This window comes from Hyperolius riggenbachi, chromosome 6, assembly GCF_040937935.1.
Source record: "Hyperolius riggenbachi isolate aHypRig1 chromosome 6, aHypRig1.pri, whole genome shotgun sequence".
NCBI lineage: Eukaryota > Metazoa > Chordata > Amphibia > Anura > Hyperoliidae > Hyperolius > Hyperolius riggenbachi.
In genome coordinates this window covers 372,471,997-372,497,732 of record NC_090651.1, presented here as the reverse complement: position 1 = coordinate 372,497,732, position 25,736 = coordinate 372,471,997, and positions in this window count along the sequence as shown.

Below are 25,736 nucleotides of genomic sequence, written 5' to 3'. Positions count from 1 at the left end.
CTACACACTCATTGGCGCAATAGAAGAAGAAGGAATCTGGAGAATGCAGCAGTATAGGGCACATTTATGGTAAGAGGCAATGAGGTGAGACAGGCAGCAACAGGCACAATACACACCGTGTGTGTGCAGCCTCCTCCTAACTGCAGAGCATCCATTTATCCTGCAGAAATGGTCTGTGAGGAGAACTCATAGTGGAGCATGAGGCTGATTTGCTCAGATTATTAACTGCAACACACACATTTGCTCACTACCAGTACAAGCAATTTCCTACCTTTATCTGGTCAGCAGGCGCCAATCAGGCTTACGGTCATACACCCTTTGCCTGCCATACCAAATCTAGCAGAAATTGCATAAATTAGCATTCAGGTGGGAGGCTCGGTTGGACGTAATAGTCGATTACATCTTTTACAGGGACCGCCACCTGTAGGTATCTCACACACAGTCCCCTCCCTAACCACTCACCTGTCAACCGCATCCTGGAAGATGCAAAAAAAACCATTTAAAATCACAAACACTGGTTCGCACGACAGCCGGGGGCCCCAGTCTCTCTCACTGGCTGGGGCCCCCAAACCACCATGCGATACCCAGAGGCAAATGCGGGCGAGCCCTGGCCCTCTCACCTCCAGGGAACTCACCCCCACTGCCTCTGAACTGAATGCTAACTGCAACACACACATTTGCTCACTACCAGTTCAAGCAATTTCCTACCTTTATCTGGTCAGCAGGCGCCAATCAGCCAATCAGCTGTACGGTCATAAACCCTTTGCCTGCCATGGTGGTTTGGGGGCCCCAGCCAGTGAGAGAGACTGGGGCCCCCGGCTGTCGTTCGAACCAGTGTTTGTAGATTTGGTATGGCAGACAAAGTGTGTATGACCGTACACCTGATTGGCTGATTGGTGCCTGCTGACCAGATAAAGGTAGGAAATTGCTTGAACTGGTAGTGAGCAAATGTGTGTGTTGCAGTTAGCATTCAGTTTAGAGGCAGTGGGGGTGAGTTCCCTGGAGGTGAGAGGTCCAGGGCTCGCCCGCATTTGCCTCTGGGTATCGCATGGTGGTTTGGGGGCCCCATCCAGTGAGAGAGACTGGGACCCCGGCTGTCGTGCGAACCAGTGTTTGCTCAGATTATTATTATGTTATCTTTGATTGGCTGATCGTCATCATGTGATGATGTCTCACATTCACTTCCTTGTTATAGGCATACGGAGGCACCAAAATAATAAAAGTAAAAAAGTTTAAAAAACAGAGGAGGCAGTGGTGGACTAACCTCCTCCAGGCAGACACAACATAATATTGATGTAATATCAATAAAGCAGTTTATTTATACACTCCAAAGAGCATACACTGCGTTTTGCAGGATTGACCCAGCTTCTTCAGGCAATAAGAACGGAGCATCTACAAACATGTCTGTCATTCAGCCAAGTGCCTCTTTAGATACTTTTATTCTTTTAGCGCCTCTGTATTCCTATAACATTGTACAAGTCCACCCTTGGTGGAGGGGTGTTTTTTCCCCATTTTTCCACCTCTACGGAGAGTGACTTCTTAATCCTGAGTGGGGTCAGGTCTAATCTCCCCACCTGCATTATCAGTGGTTGCCTGAAAGGTAACCCTGACTTGTGAGTGGATTGTATTTAGAGATGGTCCGAACGGTTCGCGCGCGAACAACTCGGATACACGTTTGCGGCGTAACGCGAACCTTCAGTGCATATGACCTGCCCCCTATACTACATCATTGGGCTAAACTTTGACCCTCTACATCACAGTCAGCAGACACATGACAGCCAATCAGGCTACACTCCCTCCTGGAGCCCCCCCCCCCCCCCTCCCTTATATAAGGCAGCAGGGTCGGCCATGTTCTCAGTCTGTGTGCTGCTGTTTTAGTAAGAGAAGGGAGAGAGGTTGCTGCAAAGATAGGGAAAGCTTAGTTAGGTCTTGTTAGCTTGCTCCTTGCTGATATTTGTTGCTGAAAAGCACCACCAAAACAACTCTTTTGAGAGCTAATGTTCTTGTGATGTGTTTTTTTTTGTGTGTGGCCCACTGACACTGCATATACAGCCCTGTCTGTCGCAGCTGGTTCTTGCTAATTGCTATACTGTGCAAGGCCCAGCACATTCAACACACCTTTTCACTGCACCTGTGTGACTGCACATTGTATTATATCCCAGCAGTCACTGCATACCTTTTCACTGCACATGTGTGACTGCACATTGTATTAAATACCAGCAGTCACTGTATACCTTTTCACTGCACCTGTGTGACCTCAGTACTGCACATTGTATCATACCACCAGCAGTCACTGCATACGTTTTCACTGCACCTGTGTGACTGCACATTGTATCATACCACCAGCAATCATTGCATACCTTTTCACTGCACCTGTGTGACTGCATATTGTAACATACCACCAGCAGTCACTGCATACCTTTTCACTGCACCTGTGTGACTGCACATTGTATCATACCACCAGCAGTCACTGCATACCTTTTCACTGCACCTGTGTGACTGCACATTGTATCATACCACCAGCAGTCACTGCATACCTTTTCACTGCACCTGTGTGACTGCATATTGTATTATAGCAGCAGTCAGTGCATACCTTTCACTGCACCTGTGTGACTGCACATTGTATTATAGCAGCAGTCAGTGCATACCTGTTACTGCACCTGTGTGACTGCACATTGTATCATACCACCAGCAGTCACTGCAAACCTTTTCACTGCACCTGTGTGACTGCACATTGTATCATACCATCAGTCACTGTATACCTTTTCACTGCACCTGTGTGACCTCAGTACTGCACATTGTATCATACCACCAGCAGTCACTGCATACCTTTTCACTGCACCTGTGTGACTGCACATTGTATTATATACCAGCAGTCAGCGCGTACCTTTCACTGCATCTGTGTGACTGAACATTGTATTATACCTGGCAGTCAGTGCATACCTTTCATTTGAATGGATGGCAGACTTGCCCTCCATAACAGATTCTCATTATAGGATTTCAAGTGTACTCGTCTCATCATTATACAGCAGTCAATGCATACCTTTCACTGCATCTGTGTGACTGCACATTGTATTATACCAGGCAATCAGTGCATACCTTTCACTTGAATGGATGGCAGACTTGCCCTCCATAACAGATTCTCGTTGAAGGAACAGTACAGACAGCAGAAAAAGTAATTAAAAAAATAGATGTAAGCTTTAACAATGGTAGAGAAAGAACCATCAACAGTCTGAGCAGTGATGAGCCCCTGGACTACTGGGTGCGCAGGCTTGACCTGTGGCCAGAGCTGTCCCAATTTGCCATCCAACTTCTGGCTTGCCCTGCCTCAAGTGTCCTGTCAGAAGGGACCTTCAGCGCAGCTGGAGGCATTGTCAGTGAGAAGAGAAGTCGCCTAGGTCAAAAAAAGTGTTCAGTACCTCACCTTTATCAAAATGAATGAGGCATGGATCCTGGAGGGCTACTGCCTGCCCCAAGTCTAAGTCAGTCCCCACACAGCATCTCTGCCTGCCTGCCGGCTGCTGCTGCCTGCCTGCCCCACAGCTAAGTCGCTCCCCACACAGCATCTCTGCCTGCAGGCCGCTTGACTGCCTTCTCCGCCACCACCAACAGGGTCCAGGACTCCAGGCGGATTCCTGAATTTTTAAGGCCGCTGTTAGCAGCAGCCGCTAACCAAAAGAATAATTTTTCTGGTGTGTGTACATGCCTGCCTAATTTTTCTGGCTGCACTACGACTGCAACAACAAAACAAAAGGCATGTACATGTGCCAATTCCCCTTCGTGATTGTTACCTTGCCACGGTGAAGGGGCTTGAGTATCACAATGAACCATTGAGCTATATGAGTGTGTTGGGGGGGGGCACACCCAAGAAAATAAACTCGTTGCTTCATTGTGGACAGACCAAATTCAAACAACTGGACAGTCACTGTTGTTCTGTTATTGAGCTACCTCAGCCCAACCATATGGGCTGGAAAGCCGCCATCACCTGCACTCTCGCCAACGTGCCTTATACAGTGAGTTTGGTGTGTCAGTGTGAAGCAGGATACTACTTACACTACCTGATCCATGTATACACATGCAATATGTTTTCAAGCACTTTAGGCCTCCAATTTAGGAATGCAATGTGATTTCTGCCTTTAAGGGATTTCCCTGCTGTGCGTCAAATCAAGAATTTTCCCCGGGACTTTTGGCGTGTATCCAACTCCGCCATGTCCCCCTCCAGGTGTTAGACCCCTTGATACATCTTTTCCATCACTTTTGTGGCCAGAAACAGTGTTTGTAGTTTTTCAAGTTCGCCACTCCATTGAAGTCTATTGCGGTTTGCGATGTTCGCCGGTTTGCAAACTTTTTCGCAAGTTTGTGGTCACGGTCCGAGAACCGAAAATTGAAGGTTTGAGCCATCTCTAATTGTATTAACTCTCTCATCTCTTCCTCTACTACCAGAACATACTACACCATAAGGGGCTCTCGGTGTCCCTGCTTTGTTTTATCACTTCTTGTTTAGGGTTAAAGAGGCGCTGTCAGCCTTAAAATCTCAGAAAAAAATAACACTTGTATAAGTAGATAAATACTTGCTCTACTTACATAACAGATGTATTGCACTGTCCACATTTTGATTTTAGCGATTTTTCTATATTAAAAAAGAGAGAATCCTTCTTAGGATTTTCCATTTGGTCTGTTTCTATCTTGAATCCAATCCTGACATAATTTCCTCCCTTACTCTGTCTGTGTATCATGCCTGCCCCCTCCCAGTCTTCAGAAGACACTCCCACCCAGGTCTGCAGTAGAAAGTTGTCTCAGCATGAGAAATATTGGCCAATCAGAGAGGAACAGAGGTGTGGAAGGGGAAAACAAGGAAAAGAGGCTTCAGCCAATCAGGCCGCATTAGTTATGTCTGAGGGGAAAGTAAAGAAGAAAAAAAGAATACCTGAGCATGCCCTGCAACTTCCTTTGTGCGGCAGATTGTGAGGATCCGCCTGGCTGCCTGCGCAGACAGGCAGCCTTTTGACCACTGTTCAGGTCTGCATTCTGCAGGTCTCTGGAAGAGAGACCTTTTGTCAGTTGTGCAGCTTGCTGCTGAGGAATTTGCATATGTTTGTCATGCAGATTGCCTAGCCACATCCCTTGTGGGCTTGCTCTATAAAGAGCTAGGTTTCCCACAGTAAGTTGCTGGTCATATGATTCTTCCTGTGAAACACTCTGGAGAGTGTCAGCCTTGCTCATTGTTTGAATAGTAGCTTAGAGTTATTGCTGGGACTGTACTCGGCAGGTTCCCTAGTGCAGTTAGGATTGCATATCTGTTTTGTTTGTCTGTTGCGATTGTCCTGTCCCTGCGGTGGTCGACAGGAGGTCGTTCTGATCTTTGTTCTTGGAGTATAGCTGGAGCAGTGATTGCTACCAGCCATCTCCTCTATCTATATTGCCTGGATCGCACTCGCCTAGCACTAGTGCTGTGGATCCGTCTGATCTCCATCTCTCTGTCTCCCTGGATCGCACTGGCCTCGTTTCGCTAGTGCTGTGGATCCTATCTCTCGCTTGTCCCTGTTTTCGTGTGTCTGTCTTGTCAGCTACGAACGCTTGCTGGAGGCTCGGTGAGGTAACAGTTAAGCAAGCGCTCGCGTCCTCTGTTTCATGTTTGTCTGTCAGTGGTTAGTTAGGTGTGCTTGTCTCTATTGTGCTTATCACGTGGAGACCGCGCATGAACGCGTGCACTGTTGCGAATGAGTGCGGTGTTCGCGTTCAGTTAGCGTTTGTTATTTTCCTTATCTCCTCATTGTATGATTTACTGTGCCTTTGCTACTCTCGTGCTCCGCCTTGCTGTAGCCTTGTGTCACGTCTGGCGATCGCACCTCTCCCGATCGCGTTCCTACTTCATATCTGCTGTGGTGTGTGCACCGTCGCGGGTTGGCGACTAGTTTGGTGCACACACATACAATCTGTCTCTGTGCTCATTCTCAATCGCCTCTCTTGCGATTGCGTTTCTTCCCTTCGTACAATTCCTGTCTGGCGTGTGTGGTAGGGCAGAGGAGCTGTTCCTCTGTACTCCACAGCTCCACCTGCCGACAGGAATTTCCCTCTACAGGTGCATTGCACCTTCTGCTGGGTTCTCGCAAATTATACGTTTGTGGAGGATTTCCGCAGTGTCAGCGCACATCCTGTGCGCTGATCACGGAGAGAATTCCACAATCGTTACAGTATAACCAGCCCAACCAAAGTTCCCAGTGTGGAGGGAATTTCTGATTTGTACGATTTTGTTGAATGTGGGTCCTGTATCTTTAAGAGGTTTAAGATACTGGACTCTGAAACCAGAGATGACTTTGTATCGGGGTGTTCCAGATTCTTGGCGGGTCCTGAATTTCAGGCCACCGGCATTTCCACTTGGAGTGCTCAGATTGCTTGCAGTCTTTTCCGGGAGGATCTGTTTGTGTGGGCGGATGAGTGTGCCGGACACGTGAGTCTGGGACATGGCCCTCGCGGATTTCTGAGTCATGTGTTTTCTCATGAGCTTGGAATTCCCCTGCCAGGTTGTTTCTATGGGTTTTTTCCTGCAGGGCATGATGCTGATCAGATTGGCTTATGCAGCATTTCTGTGTCATTACCATATGTTGATGAGTTGGTGCTTGCAGGCCAGTCTGCTGATTTGGCTTGTCAGCCAAAAGATTCGTTGCCCATAGCGGCCGCAACTGAAGAGGTTGTTTCTGTCAAGTCTGAAATGTGCAAAACCATTCAGTATGATAATGATGTTTACCATGATGTTGATCTGTCTCCGGGTTTTTTGCCTCAATCCAAAGCCCGTGTGGATCCTACTATAGGTAGGATCGCCCACTATATTAAAGCAGTTAAAAATCTGTTCTTGTTCCTGAACTCCACCCATATGGAGATTATCTGGATACTGGCCTGTTTGAACCTCCATTTGCCTCACGGGACATTGGGGCCTTGATGGAGGAATTTGATTTTGATTGGAAAGCCTTTTGCGATTTTTACATCGCAAAAAGTGAAGATGTCTTGAATGATTGTCTCGATCCTATGTACCTATTGATTGATTCCGATGAATGTGACGAGGGTGATGTGGATCTGATGATTTATGTATGGCAGACGATTTTGGATGAGTTGCACACACACCAATCAATTGATTCCAATAAAGAGACCTCGTTGTCAGATGATTGTTCCTGCCTTTCTGGGGTAAAGCATGTGAGTCGTGACATTGTGCAATCTGAAATGAGTGGGTGTGCCACTGTGGTTGATTCCTGTGCGAATCCTGGAGGATTCTCTCCTGACTGCGTGCAGTTTGAATCTGTGCGATCTGATGCCTGTTTCTCTGATGTTCCTGCAGATTGTGATCAGCATGAATGTGCCAGTTTTCTCAAGGATGTGTGGGACCCCTTGTCATTTAGAGACAGATCTTTAAGATCTTCCATCTGTGATCCTGCTATGGGGACAATTCCTAAATTTTGCAGCATCAAAAGTAAAATTAATATGTCTAATAAAGTTTTTCCTGATGCTGTCGCTATTTCTACTGCAGATGCGTCTTTGTCTCACCCTGTTCACACCTGTAAGGGCCCGTTGCCTGGTGACAGTTGCTCCAGTGTTTCTATCCTGAACGCCTTACAGTCTGCCCCGCAGATCGCGGAGGTTTGCGCTATGGAAGCGTCAGTTTCACAACCTAAAGCGATTTTTGATTCGCAAGTTTTGCGTTCTGACTCCTCGGATTTGACATTGTTAGCCGAATCTAAGAGTGAGACAGCGCTTCGGTTTTGTGAATCTGACTCTGAAGCATCTTTGCTGGGTCCAGAGAAAGTTCTCTGAGCCTGCCCTGTACCATGAATAACAATATGATGTCCAATCACACTGACATTTGTGAGTCCCTTTCTTGTTCTGAGGAAAATGCTGATTCTGCACCCTGTACTCTGGATGAGTTAATATGGCCTTGTTTAGAGTCTCCTGCAGTGTCCCTAGAGGCTCGTCTAGGTATTGCTACTATACTCACCTGTTTTTCTGCAGTTTTGGAGTTGCAAGCTAATTTGACTGCTACACAGAATTCTGGGTGCAGTGAGATCAAAGTTAGGGAGTCAGTGTGTGTTCCAGTAAATGTTCCTGTACATTCCGCTTATGATGATGAAATTCAGTCTCAGTTTATGGTGGAACCTTCCCTGGGACATCTGCCCTGTCCACAAAATAAAGTTCCAGTTTTGCCCTGTAACATGGATAGTTCAGAATCCTTCTCAGAAAACTTGAAAAATGATGTTCCTGAGGTCTTGTCTGATGTCCTGGAGACCTCCGAGTTCCTGCCAAAGGGTCCAGAACTTGTAGGAGATGCCTCCTGGCCCCCAAGTCCTTCTGAGGTGCTGCCCACTTCAGTAGGCATTGCTGTTGTGCTGACTACCTTTGCAGCTCTGGTGGAGCTTCACTCATATGTAGTCCATGATGTTACTATTGTCACAGAGATTTCTAGGTTTGAGTCCAAGCCTTCTTTTGAAAGTCCTGTGCTTGAGACCACTGCTCATGATGATCTCTGCCCGGTACTGGTTTTGGTCCTGTCATGCCGGACTCTGAGGTTGGCAGTTCCCCGACATGTTCTGAGATTTCTCCTGTGCTGGTGTACCCTAATGTGCTCTGTGACCCAGAAAGCCCAAGTGTGCCTCAGTTATCAGCATGCTCAGATGCTTCCTCGGTGGAGACATGCTCTGATATGGCCTGCCTGCTTGCATGCCCAGAAGTGGTCCCTGAAAGTCTTGATCTTGATGGGTGTCCTCGTAATTCTGAATCCAGAATTGTCATTGGTTCCATAGGAGGGCTTGATAGTTCTCCATGTGAGCCTGGTGGTTGTTCTGCCCTCTTGGGATCTCTGTGGAGCTTCAAAAGGTTCTGAGAGATTCCGGGAGAAAATTTGCTTGGTACCCTGGATAAGATCAACAGTGGCTTTTGTGTTGTAAGGGACACTTCGAACAGGTATTGTGGCAGGTTTGGTATTTTCAGACGCTCCTTGGAAGGTGGTGGGTATTGTCTGGAGGGTGTCGATGGCTTCTTCTCTGGTGTTCACAGTCCTGATGGTGTTATACTGAGACTGGTAGTACTGATGGGTATGTTTCGGTGGCGTTTGCTTCCGATGAGGTCGGTTTTGGCTGGACTGACTCTGGAATTGGGCCTTGTCGGGCTGTCCTGACCTTCGTGAGTCTTCCGTTAGAGTCTTTTGCAAGTATCAGATTGGAGGGTCGTCTGGAATCCGGCCCTAGAGGGGGGGGGGTACTGTGAGGATCCGCGTGGCTGCCTGCGCAGACAGGCAGCCTTTTGACCACTGTTCAGGTCTGCATTCTGCAGGTCTCTGGAAGAGAGACCTTTTGTCAGTTGTGCAGCTTGCTGCTGAGGAATTTGCATACGTTTGTCATGCAGATTGCGTAGCCACATCCCTTGTGGGCTTGCTCTATAAAGAGCTAGGTTTCCCACAGTAAGTTGCTGGTCATATGATTCTTCCTGTGAAACACTCTGGAGAGTGTCAGCCTTGCTCATTGTTTGAATAGTAGCTTAGAGTTATTGCTGGGACTGTACTCGGCAGGTTCCCTAGTGCAGTTAGGATTGCATATCTGTTTTGTTTGTCTGTTGCGATTGTCCTGTCCCTGCGGTGGTCGACAGGAGGTCGTTCTGATCTTTGTTCTTGGAGTATAGCTGGAGCAGCGGTTGCTACCAGCTATCTCCTCTATCTATCTTGCCTGGATCGCACTCGCCTAGCGCTAGTGCTGTGGATCCGTCTGATCTCCATCTCTCTGTCTACCTGGATCGCACTGGCCTCGTTTCGCTAGTGCTGTGGATCCTATCTCTCGCTTGTCCCTGTTTTCGTGTGTCTGTCTTGTCAGCTACGAATGCTTGCTGGAGGCTCGGTGAGGTAACCGTTAAGCAAGCGCTCGCGTCCTCTGTTTCATGTTTGTCTGTCAGTGGTTAGTTAGGCGTGCTTGTCTCTATTGTGCTTATCACGTGGAGACCGCGCATGAACGCGTGCACTGTTGCGAATGAGTGCGGTGTTCGTGTTCAGTTAGCGTTTTTTATTTTTTCTTATCTCCTCATTGTATGATTTGCTGTGCCTTTGCTACTCTCGCGCTCCGCCTTGCTGTAGCCTTGTGTCACGTCTGGCGATCGCACCTCTCGCGATCGCGTTCCTACTTCATATCTGCTGTGGTGTGTGCACCGTCGCGGGTTGGCGACTAGTTTGGTGCACACACATACAATCTGTCTCTGTGCTCATTCTCAATCGCCTCTCTTGCGATTGCGTTTCTTCCCTTCGTACAATTCCTGTCTGGCGTGTGTGGTAGGGCAGAGGAGCTGTTCCTCTGTACTCCACAGCTCCACCTGCCGACAGGAATTTCCCTCTGCTGGTGCATTGCACCTTCTGCTGGGTTCCCGCAAATTATACGTTTGTGGAGGATTTCCGCAGTGTCAGCGCACATCCTGTGCTCTGATCACGGAGAGAATTCCACAACCGTTACACAGATGTACCAAATAAGAGCCAGGAAAACTGGGGAATGATGTTTTATGGACAAGAAAAATAAGAGTGATTTTTAACTTTTGCAGTGCCTGGTTAGCATCCTTATTACTTGTTTACCAGATAAAAGTAAATAATTGATTTTTGATTTTATGCCCGACAGCTACACTTTAAAATAAACCTTTTTTAAAAAAGTAAAAGTCAGATTCTTACTTCAGTAGAAGGAAACCTCTGGAACCTCCAGAGGCCTCCCACATGCTCGTTCAGACCACCGATCCAGTGCTGACCCTCTGGAAGCTTGCGGCCATGCTACCCTCTGTGAACGAGCAGGACGAGGAAACGCTTCATGCAGGACACCTTGTGCCTACGCTGTAGCACAGAGTAGGGAAAGTCAAGCTCAATCAGCCATGTGCTACTGCGCAAGCGTGAGATGTCCTACACAGTATGACTGAGCTTGTTCACAGACGGGAGCCTGGGGCGTAACTAGAAATCCCTGTGCCCCCCTGCAAGAATTTGAGCGGGCCCCCCCACCCTGCTAACACTTACATAGAGGCTGGAGGGGAACGCAGAGGGGAGAGCCCGAGGTGAGGGAGGGGGGGGGGGGGCGTCCCTTCTCCCCACCGACGTGCTACCAAGCTCTCCCCTCATGCTGTGACCCCTCCTCGCGGGGGCAGGGGCTGTGTCCCCTATTGTTACGCCAGTGATGGGTGCGCTGCCACCCGCACCTCTCGACAAGGGCTTATCAAAAAGGTTAGGAGACGTGTTGTTTGCAAATTTTTGCATTGATGAAAATGCTATTTTCAATTTCAAGGCACATTTTGTGAAAACACTTATTTTCGTAATATGGTGAAAATTCACAAAAACACGAAACATTGGTATTAAATTAAATTTTGTGAAAAGCGTGAAATAGTTTATTTTACCACAAAGATTCTCCAAAAATTTTAAAAGTCACAAACTTATAACAAACTGATTGTCGATGGCATTTTCGCTTGACAATCAAATTTAACACGATTTTTCGCAAATATGAATGTGAAAAGAATATGGGCGTTTCTGCTCATCACTGGTTAGGAAGGTCTCAGTGTTAGATCAGTGGAGGCGAGAGAGGTGGAGGAAGACTCTGGGTTATCCATACTGAGATAAGTATCCAGTTGAGGCACTTTTTTTCCTTTCAGGTTAACATTCTAGTTCAGCTCATGCTCTTTTAAATGCCTACCACATGGACTGTGGTGTACCTAGGGTATTTGACAGCTTCATTAGTTACTGTCGCTCCCCTCCCCCCCCCCCCCCTCCATCAAGCTATTTGGGGGGGGGGGGCAGCATTAGGGGGTGGTGCTCTAAATGCTTTACGGCAAATGTTTTGGGAAAAGGAGTGAATGCAGCACGCAAACCGGGCATGCCATGACTGGATGCGGGCGGAGCTAACTGTAATGAAGCAGTTTAATGTGAAGGCAGTGGGCCTGAGTTTACTCCCAAAACCCAGTTATGCAAAGTGACCCTAAAGGTAAATAGGCAACATAACCCCACCAAAATAGAATAAGAACCCACACACATAATAAGGCATCCGCCAGCCCCCCCCACCCCCCACGAACAAACGTCCCCATGGTGCTCCTTATCAGCCGCTCAATTCCCCGCTATTGTCCGCCCGCGAGGATCGAGCGGGGAATCTATCTGGCGGGTCATCGGACCTGTCGGATATTTTCAATCGAGCCATCAGCGGCTCGATTGATAAAGAAGAATCTAACCGTGTATGTTAAGCATTAGAAAGCAATGTTTCCTCCATGATGTGGTGGAAGGGCAGATTTGCATGATATATTTGCAGAAACTGCGTGATACTATCATGTCAATATGGGCCTGTAGGCCAGAGAAGCGTCTGTACAGCCTTAGCTGTGCAATCTTGTGTCGGGTCCCAATCCTTGCCATGCGACATGCCTCATACAGGTGTACATGGCTAAACAGTTCATCATCCTGTATTCCCTTTGCTTATCTTATCAATAAATCAATAGTCACCTCTGTATCAATACTCCACAATCCACACACAACAGGCCATCTATCTTGTACTTTATGAAGACAGGTGATAAATTATACCCTGGAATGGAGTATATACACAACCTTAACTTGTTACAACAGAAGCCTGCGGAAGTGTTAAAATGTTGATATAATACTACTGATACTGCTGTGTGTTTTTCTGTAATACATCCCGAGAGGGGATCTGCACTGTGAAGTCTGGGAAAATGAACCCTCGCAGCCAGTTCATTGTTGATAATGAAATAAAACAAAACAGGTAGCTAAGGTGGCTGCTACCTTAGCCAAAAGGCTGTTGATTTGTGACATGTGAATTGTATTATTTGTGTAGATGAATGCACTTAAGCACTAGGCACTCTTGCACAAGCACTTTTTTGTACCCTGACAAAGCCCCCACTTAAGAGGGTGAAACGTGTAGTTTTTTTTTATGGAGGGTGATTTTGTGTTGTCTATGTAGCACTGTGATTTGAAGTGACCTCTACTACTATCTACTGGAGTTACTAATCATTTCATCAACCTCAATCCACCAACTTTTTGCACTTCACAATTGTTTACAGTGGTACAACTAATGATTTTAATACTTCATAATAATTAAAGGTTACGTTTTAGGTCTTAATCTTCTCCAAGAAGGTTATTTTTTGTGTAGTTAGTCAAATCAGGTGTGTGTATGAAACAAAGCACTCAGAAAGCTGACCATACAGTGACTACATGAGGAAACGGCAAAGGCCCCTGTGTGGCAAAGTCAGAGCCCTGACTTAAACCCCATTGAAAATCTGTGGAATGACTTGATTGCAGGTCCAGCAGTTGTATTCCATTGAGCTAAGCTGGAACAGTTTCTGTAGAGAAGAATGGGCAAACATTGCACTGTGTAGATGACAGTAAAAAATATTGCAACACATTCAAGGCTGGAACTAAAGCAATAGGTGGCCTAACAAAGTGCTGACTCAATCAGGGATCCTTTATCCATCTCAGCTATTGTGTGCTTTTATTTCTGAATATTTTACATTACAGTATATGTTTTACTTTTCTGCTATCAGCTACATTGAATTAAAGTACACCAGAATTGGAGTAACAAAAATTAAATGAAGTCCATGGTTGGCCAGATTACCTCCTTCTGACTGTCCAGATGATACTCAGTGTTCTCTGGGTCCCTCCCATTTCCCGTTCCCGGTCCTCTAAGTATTCGACTGGATCCCTTCCTAGAATACTTTTCTGGAAATTACACCGAGCAGCACCTGCACAGGTGTGAGTTCAGAACCGTCTATGAGTTTGAAACTCGTACATGCGTAATTCAGAATCACATGGAGCTGCTCAGAGCACTTTACAGGGAGCAGGGGAGAAACAAGGACCAAGCTTGGGGAACAGGAGGGATGCTGAGGACAACAAGCAGCATCAGAAGGTAGCCTAGCCTCCATGGGCTTCATTCAGTATTTTTTTTACTTTACTGAATGTAACTTAATGATTAAAATAGGTTATAATAGCAACCTAGACATGCAATCTGTCTGTGATGCCCAGGCACCTCTCCTCACATCATCTTTCTCTGACCCAGACAGCTACACACTACCACAGCTCAATTACACAAGTCATTGATGCAGTCTCACTACTTACTAATGTCCGCACACACCGTGCCATTCGCCAACCCTGGCTGACCAAAGCTACTAAACAGTTGAAAAAGTGTGCTAGAGCAGGCAAACGGAATTGGGGAAAAACCAACACAAATGAGGACTTCATTTCATACAAAAAAAGCCTCAAAGAGACTCTGTAACAAAATGTTCAGCCTTATTTCTATCCTATAAGTTCCTATACCTGTTCTATTGTGGTCTGGATTACTGCAGCCTTTTCTAGTTGCACTGTCTCTGTAATATATCTAATCTTCTTTTTCTTTGTCAAGCTTTGTCGACCCAGGGAGGAATGGGTTGCCTCTGTTGTAATGGGACAAGTTATGCACACCCCCCTCCAGGCTCTGTGTGCTGATGCAGTTTATGAGGCTGAGAGGGGAGGGAGCAGCCCATCACATGCTGAGAAACTGTGAGAATCCCAGACTGGAGTGCAGATAATTTACTATGTAATAAAAACTTGTAGTATACTGTAACATGATATATATATATCATACACACACACACACACACATCACTTCCTTGTTAGCAACCATTTTTTGTTTGTAAACACTGCCTAAGACTGGCGATTAAAAGCCAGGATTGCGGCGAGGAGCGGCGGAAACGGCAAAGCGGGACCCAGGAGATCACAATGACTCGATTGGTATGTTTTTATTGTACAGATCGGACAGTACAGATTCTCTTCAAACAACTTCAGAAATGCTCTCTCTTGCACAAAACAGTGATATGTTTCTTCTTTTATATTCTACCAATGCAATAATCCACAGTTGTGCTTTGTTCAGCACTTTTAACTCCGTTCTACAACCCCCCACCCCTTCATGCTCTTCAGATGAAGAATTTGTAACATACTTCATTTATGAAATGGGCAGAATAAGTTGTGTTTTCTCCATACAGCCCTCTAATTCCATCTATACCTCACTTCTCTCTATCCACTTTCTCTCCACTCTCTAAACATTCTCTCTCCTCTCTAATCTCCAAATCTCATTTCAACACCTGTCCCTTGGATCCAACTCCCTCCTCACATCTCATTCCACAGCTATCCCCATCCTTCATCCCTGTACAATCATAGCTGTTGTTCCCGACTGCTTGTCTGCTATATACTCTGTTATGACCTCTCACTTATTAAAGTGAATGTTTACCACTTAAAAAATAAAAAAGTCAGATACTCACCTAAGGAGAGGGAAGGCTCGGTCCTAATGAGCCTTCCCTCTCCTCTCCCGGTACCCGGTCCCGCGCAGGATCCCCTGTGGCAGTATTCGACCAGTTCGGTCAAATACTGCCACTTCCGCCACCGAAGGGAGGTTTCGGAAGCCTTCGGGAGCACTCGGGCTCCCGAAGACGGGCCGCTCCATATTACGCATGTGCAAGCGCCCTCTATGACGCACTCGCGCGTGCGTAGTATGGAGTGGCCCGCCTTCGGAAGCCCGAGTGCTCCCGAAGACCTCCGAAGTCCCTGCGTCGGCGGACGCGGACGGGGAGCCAGCGCAGCACCGAGGGCACCGGGAGAGGAGAGGGAAGGCTCATTAGGACCGAGCCTTCCCTCTCCTTAGGTGATTATCTGACTTTTTTATTTTTTAAGCGGTACCCATTGGCTTTAAAACTTAATATAAGTAAAACAGAAGTAATCATTGTTCCTCTGTCCCTGTCCACCTCTCTGCCTTATATAACAACAAATGTTAATAACAAACAAACAAACACAGAACATTTATATCGCGATTTTCTCCTGGCGGACTCAAAGCACCAGTGCTGAAGCCACTAGGACGTGCTCTATAGGCAGTAGCAGTGTTAGGGAGACTTGCCCAAGGTCTCATACTGAATAGGCGCTGGCTTACTGAACAGGCAGAGCCAAGATTCAAACCCTGTTCTCCTGTGTCAGAGGCAGAGCCACTATTCAGCCATAACACTCTCATAACTTTAGTTCCCAAAGCACGTGTTTAGGGGTAATATTTGACTCCTCTCTAGTGTAGTGGTGCTCAAATACCCCTTTTCAAAATTCGAGTTAGGTCGAATTCGAATAGTAAATTATTCGAGATCAGTCGAATATTCGAGTCGAATAATTTTTACTATTCGATTCGACCTCGGAATTCGAGCTCACTATTCGAGTCGGTATTCGAGCTCATTATTCGAGCTGACTATTCGAAATGGCCTTAAATAGCTTCCAACACTTGTTTTGAGGGTGAATGATGCAAGAAACCTCTTTTTTTCCAAGTAACAACAGCAAGTGATTATGTGGGGATGTTCCTTTAAAAAAAAAAAGTTGAAAAGAGAAGTTGTGTCCAGAAATTTGTTCAGTACTGTATATACTTCTTCTTCTTCTTCTTTATCTTCTATATCTTCTTCTTCTTCTTCTTCTTCTATATCTTCTTCTTCTATATCTTCTTCTTCTATATCTTCTTCTATATCTTCTTCTTCTTTTATATTGTCTTCTTCTTCTTCATCTTCTTCATCATCATCTTCTTCTTCTTCATCTTCTTTTTCTTCATCTTCTTCATCTTCTTCTTCATCTTCTTCTTCATCTTCTTCATCTTCTTCTTCATCTTCTTCATCTTCTTCATCTTCTTCTTCTTCATCTTCTTCATCTTCAACTTCTTCATCTTCTTCTTCTTCTTCATCTTCTTCATCTTCTTCATCTTCTTCTTCTTCTTCATCTTCTTCATCTTCAACTTCTTCATCTTCTTCTTCTTCATCATCTTCTTCATCTTCTTCTTCTTCTTCTTCATCATCTTCTTCTTCTTCATCTTCTTCATCTTCATCTTCTTCATCTTCTTCATCTTCTTCTTCTTCATCATCTTCATCTTCTTCTTCATCATCTTCATCTTCTTCTTCTTCATCTTCTTCTTCTTCATCTTCTTCATCATCTTCATCTTCTTCATCTTCTTCTTCTTCTTCTTCTTCTTCTTCTTCATCTTCTTCATCTTCTTCATCTTCTTCATCTTCTTCATCTTCATCTTCTTCATCTTCTTCATCTTCTTCTTCTTCATCATCTTCATCTTCTTCTTCATCTTCTTCTTCTTCATCATCTTCATCTTCTTCATCTTCTTCTTCTTCATCTTCTTCTTTTTCATCTTCTTCATCTTCATCTTCTTCATCTTCTTCTTCTTCATCTTCTTCTTCTTCATCTTCATCTTCATCTTCTTCTCCTTCTTCTTCTTCTTCTTCTTCTTCTTCTTCTTCTTCTTCTTCTTCTTCTTCTTCTTCTTCTTCTTCATCTTCTTCTTCTTCTTCTTCTTCATCTTCATCTTCTTCTTCTTCATCTTCTTCATCTTCTTCTATATCGTCTTCTTCTTCACTTATTTCTCTTTTCAAATTTTTTTTTTAAAGAAATGCAGCTATTTTTGAGCGTAACAAATAGCTGGTGGCGCACGCATGTTGGAAGCGCCATTGTATGTGCTCCCTGGCAGTGGAAACACACAGACAGCAGGAGGTAAATTCAGCAGCAGGAGGAGGAGGATGAGTGTGTGGCAGCAGGCAGTCAATGAGGCAGGCAGCGTGACATAATAGCCCTGGTACCTAGCGGTGATACCAGGGCTGTAAATAAACACAGCAGGCAGGAGGTCCCAGACAGCGGTCGTGCAGCCCACATTGTGTCCAATACACAACTGGGACAACACAGTTTTCAACCCGGGCACCTCAGAAAAATTAAACCTTTTTTTTTTTTTTATGGTTTTGTAGTTTTGTTTTTACAACAAATTACACAGACAGATATAGCTATTTTTTGACGTAATAGCTGGTGGCAGAGTGGCAGCAGAAGGTAAATCTGTGTACCCTGGCAGTGGGAAACACAGACAGACAGCAGAAGGGCAGTACACAGCAGCCCACTGTAGGTGTAAAATGTGTGGCTGCAGGCGGCGTAATAGTCAAAGTGAACCAGGCTGGCTTAGTGTGCAGGAGCCAGGAGGTGGTAAAGGGTGGTAAGGCACATTAACGATGGTTCTTAGCCAGTTCATGTCCCCCTCTCGCCGACAACAGGGGCCAGGAACTCGCCTTCCACCCACGCCTGGTTCATCTTGAGAAACGTCAGTCTGTCCACAGACTTGTGAGACAGACGTGAGCGTTTCTCGGTGACCACACCACCAGCTGCACTGAAGCAGCGCTCGGACAGCACGGTGGAAGGGGGGCAGGACAGCACTTCCAGGGCGTACTGCGCCAGCTCGCTCCAGATCTCCAGGCGCTTGACCCAATACTCCATGGGATCAACAGGGGCATCGCTGTCAAGCCCGCTGTAGGACCCCATGTAGTCAGCCACCATGCGGGTCAGGCGCTGGCTGTGACCGGTGGAGGATGCTGCTGCATGCACCTCCTCTCTAGTCACTGCTGCCGGAGCCTCTACAATCCTGTAGAGCTCGTGGCTGAGAGACAGCAGGTCTGTGGGGCGCTTGCTGCTGGATGCAGGCACCTGCTATTGCCTCTGTGCTGGCTGCTGGACAGTGGGGGTGGAAGGCTGGGGGAAGGCTTCCTCCAAGCGCTCAACAAGGGCCTGCTGCAAGCTCCTTATTTGTTGCGCTGGGTCTCCTCCTGCAGGCGGCAGGAACTGGCTCAACTTCCCCTTGAGGCGTGGGTCCAACATCATGCTGATCCAGATGTCCTCCCTCTGCTTCATCTGGATCACCCTGGGGTCTCTGCGCAGGCACGTCAGCATGTGCGCTGCCATTGGGAAGAGGCGGGCCACGTCTGCTGGCACATCGACGGCAGTGCTGCTGTCCTCATCCTCCTCCTCTGCCTCGTCAGCCTCATCCTCTCTCCACCCCCGCACCAACTCAGCTGCACTGTGCTGCTCCCCCTCATCAGCAGCAAGGTCAGGGACCTCCACCAAGTCCTCCTCCTCCTCCCCCTCAGAGGTGGACTGTGCAGCTGCTTGCCGCTCCTGCTGGTCCAAGGCTGCCGCTCCCTGTTCCAGCAAAGCATCGAGGGCCCTGTTCAGCAGACAAACCAGGGGCACCCACTCGCAGACCATAGCATGGTCCCTGCTCACCATGTTAGTGGCCTGCAGAAAGGGAGCCAGCACTAAGCACACCTGCTGCATGTGCCTCCAGTCATCATCGGGGACGATGGACGGGATGTTGCTGCTCTTGTCCCTTCTCTGAGCGGCGGAAACAGTGGCCAGGGCAAGGTACTGGTTGACAGCGTGCTTCTGTTCAACCAGACGCTCCAACATCGCCAGGGTGGAGTTCCAGCGAGTCGGAACGTCAAGGATCAGCCGATGGCGTGGCAGATCCAGCTCCTTTTGCACGTCTTCCAGGCTCGCACAGGCTGCAGCCGAGCGCTGGAAGTGACGCACAACGTTCCTTGCCGTTTCCAGCAGTTCGCCCATCCCCTGGTAGGTGCGCAAGAACTTCTGCACTACCAGGTTCAGCACGTGGGCAAGACAGGGGATGTGGGTCAGGTTTCCCCTGTCTATTGCGGCAACCAGATTGGCCCCATTGTCGGCCACCACCTCTCCGACTCTGAGGCCTCTGGGGGTCAGCCAAATCCTCTCCTGCTCCTGGAGTTTGGCCAACACATGGGTTGCCGTCAGCTTGGTCTTCCCAAGGCTGACCAAGTGCAGCAGCGCTTGGCAGTGGCGGGCCTTCACGCTGCTGCTGAGGCGGGGGGTTTGGCCAGGTGTGCCGGAGGATGGCAGAGGATCGGAGGAACCTGCTGCAGTTCCCCTGACCCTGCGGGGTGGCACCACCCACTGTGTTGCTGCTGCTGCTGTGCCCGCTGCTGCTCTCCCATCCTCACCCCCTTCCACCAAGCTGACCCAGTGGACAGTGAAGGACAGGTAGCGGCCTGTCCCGAAGCGGCTGCTCCAGGAGTCCATGGTGACGTGGACCCTTTCACCAACCGCGTGCTCCAGCCCTCGCTCCACATTGGCCATCACAAAGCGGTGCAGTGCAGGAATGGCCTTGCGGGAGAAAAAGTGTCTGCTGGGGAGCTGCCAGTCTGGGGCTGCGCAAGCAAGCAGTGCACGAATGTCGCTCCCCTCCTGCACGAGCGTGTACGGCAGGAGTTGGGAGCACATGGCCCGTGCCAGCAAGCCGTTCAGCTGCCGCACGCGACGGCTGCTGGGAGGCAGAGCCCTAACCACCCCCTGGAAGGACTAGCTCAAAAGGCTCTGGCGTGGCCTTTTGCTGGCACGGGAATCAGCAGACACAGCGGAGGAGGCCACTGAGGACTGGCTGCCAGAACAGGCCTCAGTGTCGGCGGCAGGAGTTGCAGAGGGGGGAGGAGCAGTGCGTTTCCGCACTCCTGCTGGTGCTGCTGGAGGAGCAGGAGGGCGGGTGGCTGCTGTTGCTGCTGCTGCTGAAGGCTGTGCAGTGATGGGTGTGGTGCCACTGCCAGCACCAGATGCCTTCAGCCTCTGGAACTCCTGATGCTGGTGGAAATGTTTCGCAGCAAGGTGGTTGATGAGCGAGCTGGTGCAGAACTTTAAGGGATCTGCACCTCTGCTCAACTTCCGCTGACAGTGGTTGCAAGTGGTGTACTTGCTGTACACTGTGGGCATGGTGAAAAAGCGCCAGATTGGTGACAGAAACATCCCCCTACGGCATGGAAGCGCTGCTGCCTGTCTCCCTGTGGTGGTTGGGGGTGGGGCTTGGGGGGCTTGGGTGCGGCTGGTGGTGGTACTGGCAGATGCTGCTGCTGCTGCTGCTGAGCCTGAGACACCAGCAGGCTGTGGGACCTGCCTACTGCTGCTGCCAATGCTTGCAATGATGCGCCTCCTTGCAAGGCCCACAAGAGCATCCTCCTCCTCCTCCTCAGAGCTGCTGAGGACGACATCCCCTGGAGGTGGTGGCACCCAGTCTCTGTCTGTCACCGGATCATCAACATCCTCCCCCTCCTGAAACATGTCCTGCTGGGATGAGGACCCCCCAAACTTCTCTCCTGATGCATGGATGGGCTGCTTGACTGTCGCCACAGTCTTGCTGTCCAATCCCTCATCCCCCAAAGTGCCCATCAGCATCTCCTCCTCAAGATCGCCAACAACAGCAGACAATTTACTCATGATGCCTGGGGTCAAAAGACTGCTGAATGACAGGTCGGCGAGTGACGGTGAACTGGCCTCCTCCCCAGACCCTGCTGGGCGGCTGCTGCGAACAGGGGTGGTGGTGGTGGTGGTGAGGGTGGAGGCCTCAGATGCAGAGCTGATGGCGGGCTGCTCATCCTCCGTCATGAGTTGCACCACAGTGTCTGCATGCTTTTCCTCAATGGGACGTTTCCGACCCGGCTGGAGGAAAATCGGAGCAGGTGCTACACGCTGCTGCTGTGTCTCTGCAGCGTGAGTTGCAGATGCTCCTGCTGGGCAGCGCCCAAGGCGTCCACGGCCAGTGGCTATGGGAGGAATGTTAGCCACTGACGCTGCTGCTGCGGAACTGTGCATGGTGGCGCGCCAGCGCCTGCGGCTTGCCACAATGCTGCTCCCTCTCCTCCTGATTCCCTTGCTGCCCTTCCCCTTGCCCAAACCGCGCTGGCTGCCACTTCCAGACATCTTCGATGTTTTGGGCGTATAGACAAAAGTTTTTTAAAAGGGCGGGTGAAAAGTGGGGTACTTTAATGGAGTGGGTTGGTGGGTGAGGTGACTGAGTGAGTGTCCCTAGTACAGTAAGTAAGTAGTAACAGTCAGGAAGTACAACTAGCAGTTACAATAATCAGTAGTAATCACAAGTAAATTTAGTGTGTGTACACTACAGACAGTGAGTGCACGCACGCGCAAACACGCGCAGGAGCTAGCCTATGAACAGTGACTGAGTGAGTGTCCCTAGTACAGTAAGTAAGTAAGTAGTAACAGTCAGTAAGTACAACTAACTAATTACAATAATCAATCAGTTATCAGAAGGAAATAGAGTGTGTGTAGTGTGTACACAGACAGTGAGTGCACACACGCAGGAGCTAGTAGCCTATGAACAGTGACTGAGTGTCCTAGACTCCTAGTACAGTAAGTAGTAACAGTAAGTACAACTAACTAATTACAATAATCAATCAGTTATCAGAAGGAAATAGAGTGTGTGTAGTGTGTACACAGACAGTGAGTGCACACACGCAGGAGCTAGTAGCCTATGAACAGTGACTGAGTGTCCTAGACTCCTAGTACAGTAAGTAGTAACAGTGAGTACAACTAACTAATTACAATATTCAATTACAATAATCAATCAGTTATCAGAACTTGGAAATAGAGTGTGTGTAGTGTGTACACAGACAGTGAGTGCACTCACGCAGGAGCAGCTAGTAGCCTATGAACAGTGACAGTGAGTGTCCTAGTACAGTTACAGTATATAACTACAATACTAATACAATCAGTAGTAAAGGACAGCAGAAATACTGGTATAGAATAGAGAGAAATAAACAGAGGACAGGAGGACAGCTGCCCACACAGGCAGGCCCTGAGGCCTAAAGCTGTAAGCCTGCAGCAGCTGGCCTGTCTCTATGTAACACAAAAGCTACTAACTAAAATACAATGTCTAACTAACTAACAACAATATAGGTGTGTATAGGAGGTGTATGTGAGCAAAAACGCTAGGTAAATGACCACAATAAAGCTCTTGCTAAGCCAAAGCACAAAGGAGCAACTCTCTCTCTATGCAAGTCTCAGGCAAGGACGGAGAAACGTAACATGGCGGCCGCTATTTATAGGGTAGGGGCTGGCCAGGGTCCCCCTCTGTGATTGGCTGCCGTCAGAGGGCCTGGGAGCCCTCTGATTGGCTCTAAGGACATCAATCTGGGCTATGACGCTATTCGAGCTCGGTACCGAGCTCGAATAGCGCCGTTTGCTCGAATAGCTCGAATAGTGAATGGGCTATTCGAGTGTACGCGAATAGCCCATTCGAATAGCTACAGCTATTCGGAGCTCGAATACCGAGCTCGAATAGCTGGAAAAGAGCTCGAATATTCGAGCTACTCGAATATTCGAGCTCTGCTGAGCACCACTGCTCCTCTCTCTCTTTTATTCCTCACATTCACTCCCTAACCAGCTTCTGTCATCTCCAACTCAAAAACACATCTGACCTTTTCTCACTCAGGACAAAACTGAAATGTTTATACATGCTCTTACAATATCTCATCTGGACTACTGTAACATACTTTGTGGACTACCAACTAACAGACTAGCACCAATCCAATCTGTACTGAAATTGGCTGCTCGTCTCATTCATCTTTCTTCTTGCTCTTCCTCTGCTGCTCCTCTCTGTTAAGCTCTTCATTGGCTGCCAGTTAACCAGAGGATCCAGTTCAAACTCTTATCTCTAACCTACAAAGGTCACTCTCTAACCTTTGATATCTGTAATCGTGACCTCAAAGCTCACCTTTTCCATCAAGCATACGCTCTACCTTAGGCCAGATCTCCTTAGACCCCTGGCCAAGATGTATTCCTACTAGAGAACCTGAAGCACACTGCCTTTAGGTATGAATATTGTATACTACCCCACACTGGCGTAACAATAGGGCCTGCAGCCCCTGCTCCCGCGGAGGCCGTTTTGGGGGGCTGGAGGGGTCGCAGCATGAGTGGAAAGCCGTGGCCACAGTTGAAGGGGAGGGGGGACATTCCTCCTCCCCCCTCCCTCACCTTGGGGCTCTCCCCTCTGCGCTCCCCTCCAGCTTAAATAAGTGTCCGTGGGCAGCGGCGAGCAGCGGTGAGCAGCGGCGAGCAGCGGCGCGCAGCAAACAGATACATACCTTCCGTGCACTCCAGCCTGCTTCCTCTCGCTAGCCTCTGACGCGACTTCCTGTACAACAGGAAGGTGCGTCAGAGGCTAGTGAGAGGAATGCAGGCTGGAGCGCACGGAAGGTATGTATCTGTTTGCTGCGCGCCGCTGCCCACGGACACTTATTTAAGCTGGAGGGGAGCGCAGAGGGGAGAGCCCCAAGGTGAGGGAGGGGGAGGAGGAACGTCCCCCCTCCCCTTCAACTGTGGCCACGGCTTTCCCCTCATGTTGCGACCCCTCCAGCCCCCCAAAACGGCCCAACCGGCCCCGGGGGGGGGGGGCGCTCTGAAATTCTGCAGGGGGGCCCGGTGGGGCCTAGTTACGCCCCTGCTACCCCACCTTTGGCATCCCCCCTCCTCTCTCCCAATTCCATTAGATTGTAAGCTCTCAAGGGCAGGGCTCTCTCACCCTTTTGTGTGCTGGAATTTGTTACACATTTATTCATATTAATTCTGTCACTGTAATTACCAATTCTGTATTTTGTATTGATTCTGCAGGTGGCATAATTTTGTTTGTGTTTTGTGTTCTGAAGTGAGCAGAAACAACATTTGGGCGCAGCCGGCGCCACCATAGACCATAATAGGAATTACAGCTATCGTGGCGTACAGTCAGTAACTTCGACGCCATCAGAAGATGGAGCTGAAGTTACATTTAAAACACTGTAATTCAGCCGCCTGCAATAGCTGGAAGCAGAATTACATCATTTCCCACTATCCACGTGGACCTGGAGGGGGAATAGTAATTACCACTGCCGGGACTTGTGCAGCAGCAGGATAAGCCATACCGGCTGCAGTCTCCCGGCGGTGATTTTATACGTATGCATTAGACAGGCTAAACTCTCTAAATATATACAGGGTGTATTTCTCTCTGTATTTCCTTCTGTCCTGTGCAAGAGTCCAGGTCCTCTTTAACACAGCAGGAATAGTTATCTTTTGTATAAGCGCGTCTTCATTCAGGCTGCAAAGCAATCAAGTATGAGCATTTGGAAGGATAATTAGTATATATTGGGATGGTGCTGTTGTCACAGTAAATATAATAAAACAGGGCCCAACCATAAAGTAGGCCCTACATGGGTCTGGGGCTATCAAGCATAATTGCTTGTTCATAAACATTTGTTAGGGCCTAGTATTGTCTGTCAGGAATATAGCATTAAACCCCTTGGTGAGGTAAGGTCTCTCCTGATTGTCTAGGTTTTGGTGCAGTGTAAAAAAAAAATGACAAGGTGATGTCAGTCAAGTGTGATTGGTCGGCTGACAGGTGAAGGTATGGTGGTCAGATGTTGCTGGGGCTAAGGTAGTTTCTTCTGGCCAATCAGGTGTGAGTTAGGACTATATAAGTAGGTCCATTTCAGCTATCAGCTGCCTGTCACCTCTGTGGCATAAGGTGAGCTCTGAGCTGTGATACGGAGCTTGTAATACCGGCTCACCTTGCCACGATGGAGGTCCTGAGGCAGTTGGCGGCGAGAGCGGAGGAGCCCGGAGGAATGGAGGTCCTGGAGCGGTGCCTTAGGCTGGCGGAAGAAGAGCAAGGCGATCGGGTGGAAGTTGCCGGCAGAAGCGGAGATGTAGGAGTTTCCAGCTGGCAATCCCAGAGGAAGAAGGCGGCGAAGCGTGCCTACTCTCCTGGAGAGCCCAGCGGTGCCGCCCGGCGCGGATCTTCCTCGGAGCAGCAGCGGGCCAGAAGCGGCGCACCCCATGGGAAGTCCGGCGGCAGCGGCGGCGGAGATCGATCATCAAAAAAGAAGGGAAGCAGAGCCGGGGGTTCCGGAGCGGCAGCGCATCCTGTTCCGGCCAGTCGGGCCGTTGTGGCAGCGGCAGGAGCAAGCGCGGCCTTTCGGGCTGCCGGTGAGGTGGCTTCAGCTTGTGCAGCCAGTCGGGCTGCGGAGGAGGCGGCTTCAATGTGCGCAGCCAGTCGGGCTGCGGGGGAGGCGGCATCCACGAGCTCAGC